The sequence below is a fragment of the Procambarus clarkii genome, chromosome 50 (genome assembly GCF_040958095.1).
Source record: "Procambarus clarkii isolate CNS0578487 chromosome 50, FALCON_Pclarkii_2.0, whole genome shotgun sequence".
NCBI classification, from domain to species: domain Eukaryota; kingdom Metazoa; phylum Arthropoda; class Malacostraca; order Decapoda; family Cambaridae; genus Procambarus; species Procambarus clarkii.
In genome coordinates this window covers 29398022-29404325 of record NC_091199.1, presented here as the reverse complement: position 1 = coordinate 29404325, position 6304 = coordinate 29398022, and the positions used below count along the sequence as shown (strand labels likewise).

Below are 6304 nucleotides of genomic sequence, written 5' to 3'. Positions count from 1 at the left end.
GGTGGTGCTGGTGCTGTTGACCATGGTCACTGGTGTGTAGGGCAGCTAGGGAGGAGGTGCTGGAGCTGTTGACCATGGTCACTGGTGTGTAGGGCAGCTAGGGAGGTGGTGCTGGTGCTGTTGACCATGGTCACTGGTGTGTAGGGCAGCTAGGGAGGAGGTGCTGGAGCTGTTGACCATGGTCACTGGTGTGTAGGGCAGCTAGGGAGGTGCTGGTGCTGTTGACCATGGTCACTGGTGTGTAGGGCAGCTAGGGAGGAGGTGCTGGTGGTGTTGACCATGGTCACTGGTGTGTAGGGCAGCTAGGGAGGAGGTGCTGGAGCTGTTGACCATGGTCACTGGTGTGTAGGGCAGCTAGGGAGGAGGTGCTGGTGCTGTTGACCATGGTCACTGGTGTGTAGGGCAGCTAGGGAGGTGGTGCTGGTGCTGTTGACCATGGTCACTGGTGTGTAGGGCAGCTAGGGAGGAGGTGCTGGAGCTGTTGACCATGGTCACTGGTGTGTAGGGCAGCTAGACAGGAGGTGCTGGTGCTGTTGACCATGGTCACTGGTGTGTAGGGCAGCTAGGGATGTGGTGCTGGTGCTGTTGACCATGGTCACTGGTGTGTAGGGCAGCTAGGGAGGAGGTGCTGGAGCTGTTGACCATGGTCACTGGTGTGTAGGGCAGCTAAGGAGGTGCTGGTGCTGTTGACCATGGTCACCGGTGTGTAGGGCAGCTAGGGAGGAGGTGCTGGTGCTGTTGACCATGGTCACTGGTGTGTAGGGCAGCTAGGGAGGAGGTGCTGGAGCTGTTGACCATGGTCACTGGTGTGTAGGGCAGCTAGGGAGGAGGTGCTGGTGCTGTTGACCATGGTCTCTGGTGTGTAGGGCAGCTAGGGAGGTGGTGCTGGTGCTGTTGACCATGGTCACTGGTGTGTAGGGCAGCTAGGGTGGAGGTGCTGGAGCTGTTGACCATGGTCACTTGTGTGTAGGGCAGCTAGACAGGAGGTGCTGGTGCTGTTGACCATGGTCACTGGTGTATAGGGCAGCTAGGGAGGTGGTGCTGGTGCTGTTGACCATGGTCACTGGTGTGTAGGGCCGCTAGGGAGGAGGTGCTGGTGCTGTTGACCATGGTCACTGGTGTGTAGGGCCGCTAGGGAGGAGGTGCTGGTGGTGTTGACCATGGTCACTGGTGTGTAGGGCAGCTAGGGAGGAGGTGCTGGAGCTGTTGACCATGGTCACTGGTGTGTAGGGCAGCTAGGGAGGAGGTGCTGGTGCTGTTGACCATGGTCACTGGTGTGTAGGGCAGCTAGGGAGGAGGTGCTGGTGCTGTTGACCATGGTCACTGGTGTGTAGGGCAGCTAGGGAGGAGGTGCTGGTGCTGTTGACCATGGTCACTGGTGTGTAGGGCAGCTAGGGAGGTGCTGGTGCTGTTGACCATGGTCACTGGTGTGTAGGGCAGCTAGGGAGGAGGTGCTGGAGCTGTTGACCATGGTCACTGGTGTGTAAGGCAGCTAGGGAGGTGCTGGTGCTGTTGACCATGGTTACTGGTGTGTAGGGCAGCTAGGGAGGAGGTGCTGGTGCTGTTGACCATGGTCACTGGTGTGTAGGGCAGCTAGGGAGGAGGTGCTGGAGCTGTTGACCATGGTCACTGGTGTGTAGGGCAGCTAGGGAGGTGCTGGTGCTGTTGACCATGGTCACTGGTGTGTAGGGCAGCTAGGGAGGAGGTGCTGGTGCTGTTGACCATGGTCACTGTTGTGTAGGGCAGCTATTGAGGAGGTGCTGGAGCTGTTGACCATGGTCACTGGTGTGTAGGGCAGCTAGGGAGGAGGTGCTGGAGCTGTTGACCATGGTCACTGGTGTGTAGGGCAGCTAGGGAGGAGGTGCTGGTGCTGTTGACCATGGTCACTGGTGTGTAGGGCAGCTAGGGAGGAGGTGCTGGTGCTGTTGACCATGGTCACTGGTGTGTAGGGCAGCTAGGGAGGTGCTGGTGCTGTTGACCATGGTCACTGGTGTGTAGGGCAGCTAGGGAGGAGGTGCTGGAGCTGTTGACCATGGTCACTGGTGTGTAAGGCAGCTAGGGAGGTGCTGGTGCTGTTGACCATGGTTACTGGTGTGTAGGGCAGCTAGGGAGGAGGTGCTGGTGCTGTTGACCATGGTCACTGGTGTGTAGGGCAGCTAGGGAGGAGGTGCTGGAGCTGTTGACCATGGTCACTGGTGTGTAGGGCAGCTAGGGAGGTGCTGGTGCTGTTGACCATGGTCACTGGTGTGTAGGGCAGCTAGGGAGGAGGTGCTGGTGCTGTTGACCATGGTCACTGTTGTGTAGGGCAGCTATTGAGGAGGTGCTGGAGCTGTTGACCATGGTCACTGGTGTGTAGGGCAGCTAGGGAGGAGGTGCTGGAGCTGTTGACCATGGTCACTGGTGTGTAGGGCAGCTAGGGTGGAGGTGCTGGTGCTGTTGACCATGGTCACTGGTGTGTAGGGCCGCTAGGGAGGAGGTGCTGGAGCTGTTGACCATGGTCACTGGTGTGTAGGGCAGCTAGGGAGGAGGTGCTGGTGCTGTTGACCATGGTCACTGGTGTGTAGGGCAGCTAGGGAGGAGGTGCTGGTGCTGTTGACCATGGTCACTGGTGTGTAGGGCAGCTAGGGAGGAGGTGCTGGTGCTGTTGACCATGGTCACTGGTGTGTAGGGCAGCTAGGGAGGTGCTGGTGCTGTTGACCATGGTTACTGGTGTGTAGGGCAGCTAGGGAGGAGGTGCTGGTGCTGTTGACCATGGTCACTGGTGTGTAGGGCAGCTAGGGAGGAGGTGCTGGAGCTGTTGACCATGGTCACTGGTGTGTAGGGCAGCTAGGGAGGTGCTGGTGCTGTTGACCATGGTCACTGGTGTGTAGGGCAGCTAGGGAGGAGGTGCTGGTGCTGTTGACCATGGTCACTGGTGTGTAGGGCAGCTAGGGAGGTGCTGGTGCTGTTGATGAGTAAATGTCAACATTACTGAAGTATTAACATGGGTGAAAGATGAGAGTAAATGTCAACATGACTGAAGTATTAACATGGGTGAAAGGTGAGAGTAAATGTCAACATGACTGAAGTATTAACATGGGTGAAAGATGAGAGTAAATGTCAACATGACTGAAGTATTAACATGGGTGAAAGGTGAGAGTTAATGTCAACATGACTGAAGTATTAACATGGGTGAAAGGATATAACAAAACGAAATTAAAAAAACTTTTAAACATATTCAAACTGTAATTTATTTTAAAATATGCTTAATAAAGGTTAAAAATATAGTGTGCCATCTAGATATCTTAGGTCAAACAACAATAACCTTAAATGGATAATCATGTGATTAAAAACCTTATCGGTAGGAAAAAACTTTGATCAAAGGCCTAAGAATGGGGAAGTTAATCTTGAACAACAATATCCCAAAATAGTTAGAAATGTTAAGGAAATAATAAAAGCATCAAGAAATAATGAATTATATAAAGCAGACAAGGCAATGACAATTTCTAAAACATTTTTTCTGATATATTAAAGAAAGATTAAGGAAAAGACTACACAAATTATATCTGAAGCAGGTCAAGTAACTGAGAATGAAAAAGAAATGTGACTTATTTCAAATAAATTCTTCGTCTCTGTATTTCCTAAAGAAACTCAATTACGCACTCAGAAGAAAAAGTCTTCGAAGGTCGAGACGACATGTTAACTAGTTTAGTTGTTAACTAGCTTAGTAGGTTTAGTACTTAACTGGTCTAGTTACTAGCGAGGAGGTTATTAAACATATATGCAAACTAAAGGTAAACTAGTCCCCAGAGCCAGACTTATTGTCTACCACATTTAATTAATCATTAGACTCGAGCAGAGTACCGGAGTGATGGATGGTTGCTGATGTGGTGCCAACAACTGCAAATGTATTTAATTGATAATTGCCAAAGCCTTTCGTTTTCACCTTGAACAACAAATTGATAAAGAATTAACGACATGGTTTCACTAAGGGCCGCTCATGTTTAAGACCTTTTCTATCATTCTTTTCCTGTAAATTTCAGGAAGGTGATAGTAGGAAGGATTGTGACATTCTTTAACTAGACGCCAACAAGGACTTTGATACTGGTCCTCACAAGACTAAAGAGCTGGAAGCACATGGTAATGGTGGTCTATCCTAAGTTGGATTACACCCTGGTCATTGGTTATTAAAAAAGACAGCAGAGAGCTGGCATGAATGGAGTTAAATCCCACGTGGATTTACCTTCCATGTTTGAGTTAAACTACCAAAAGTACTAAAAGACAATCTGGATAGACTTTCGACGTAGACAAAAGATTAGCGGATGCAGTTTAATGCTGTAAAATGTTGGGATTTGAGCTTAGTAATAATAATACTAAAGTTCCCATATATCACCTGGACAATATTGAATATGTGAGGTATTAATGGGAGAAATATCTAGGAGTCGTCATCTGCAGGGATCATAAGGCAATAATAATCAATGCATAAACATAAGGAATAAAGTATATGGGATACTGAGATTAACTTTACTAAGTGTTAACCTCAACACATCAAATATTTCCTCCAAGAGAGGAAAAGTATTGTATTGAGTTTAATTGTTTAATATTACAATCACAGGTGGAAAAAGTTGGTTAAATATCTGGGGATCATTAGGTCCGGCCTCAGTTGGTCCCTGGGGCTGGTCACGGGTTACCACCTGGTCCCTAGGGCTGGTCACGGGTCACCACCTGGTCCCTGGTGCTGGTCACGGGTCACCACCTGGTCCCTGGGGCTGGTCACGGGTCACCACCTGGTCCCTGGTGCTGGTCACGGGTCACCACCTGGTCCCTGGTGCTGGTCACGGGTCACCACCTGGTCCCTGGGGCTGGTCACGGGTACCCACCTGGTCCCTGGTGCTGGTCACGGGTTACCACCTGGTCCCTGGGGCTGGTTACGGGTTACCACCTGGTGCTGGTCACGGGTTACCACCTGGTCCCTGGGGCTGGTCACGGGTCACCACCTGGTCCCTGGGGCTGGTCACGGGTCACCACCTGGTCTCTGGGGCTGGTCACGGGTCACCACCTGGTCCCTGGGGCTGGTTACGGGTTACCACCTGGTCCCTGGTGCTGGTCACGGGTTACCACCTGGTCCCTGGGGCTGGTCACGGGTCACCACCTGGTCCCTGGTGCTGGTCACGGGTCACCACCTGGTCCCTGGTGCTGGTCACGGGTTACCACCTGGTCCCTGGGGCTGGTTACGGGTTACCACCTGGTCCCTGGGGCTGGTCACTCCATACTGCAAATGTATACACCAAAATGTTATATATTTAAACAAGATAATATTTACAGTAAACTGAATAATTAACAAATACAATAATATAAGTCAAAGTTACAATAATCAGCAACAAGAACAAGAACTTGAGAAGTAAAAATTTTAGATAATTGATAAAAGGCTTTGTCTAGTTAAATATATTGTTGTTGTAAAATTTGGGAATAAAGAAAACTGAATAAGATATATAAAGACAGCAGTACAGAAATTATTATAATGGTTAAATATAAGTCTCATTGATTATTATTGCATAAATTAGATCATAAATACAAGCCAGAAAACCACCACAACAAATAATTACGACATAAAACAGCCAAGCAAAAAAAACATTAAAAACGTTCCAGAACACAAAAGTTACACAAAGATATAAACCCATTACCTCGAGGCAGAATTATCAGTAACAAAAGTATTTATCAGGCAAGTTCCACTGATATAAAATATTACAGGATCAAAATGGTGAAATTTATTAATTCATTTCATTATTCCTAATCAGTGAAAGATCCAAATATCAGTGGTATATAATAGCAAAAGATTAGGTAAATGAATAAAGTAAGTGAAAATGAAGTAAAGTGAAATATTACAAACTATATGACGCCTACATGTCCCACCAGGAGCACTTCCTGCCACCCTGGCAGACACCACCTTCGGTCATGACCCACCTGGAGCACTTCCTGCCACCCTGGCAGACAACACCTTCGGTCATGACCCACCAGGAGCACTTCCTGCCACCCTGGCAGACACCACCTTCGGTCATGACCCACCTGGAGCACTTCCTGCCACCCTGGCAGACAACACCTTCGGTCATGTCCCACCAGGAGCACTTCCTGCCACCCTGGCAGACAACACCTTCGGTCATGACCCTCCAGGAGCACTTCCTGCCACCCTGGCAGACAACACCTTCGGTCATGACCCACCAGGAGCACTTCCTGCCACCCTGGCAGACAACACCTTCGGTCATGTCCCACCAGGAGCACTTCCTGCCACCCTGGCAGACAACACCTTCGGTCATGTCCCTCCAGG

The 6304-nt window shown here is 49.9% G+C and overlaps 1 long non-coding RNA gene across 1 annotated transcript in view; it reads right to left on the bottom strand.

Annotated features, from left to right (window-relative positions):
* Positions 1-3205: 3205 nt before the first annotated feature.
* Positions 3206-6304, bottom strand: part of LOC138351542 (uncharacterized) — a 4479-nt gene continuing 1380 nt past the window's right edge. Inside the window, exon 2 of the long non-coding RNA XR_011222498.1 lies at positions 3206-5251. This is a non-coding gene — a long non-coding RNA (uncharacterized lncRNA). The remainder of the gene's footprint in view (positions 5252-6304) is intronic.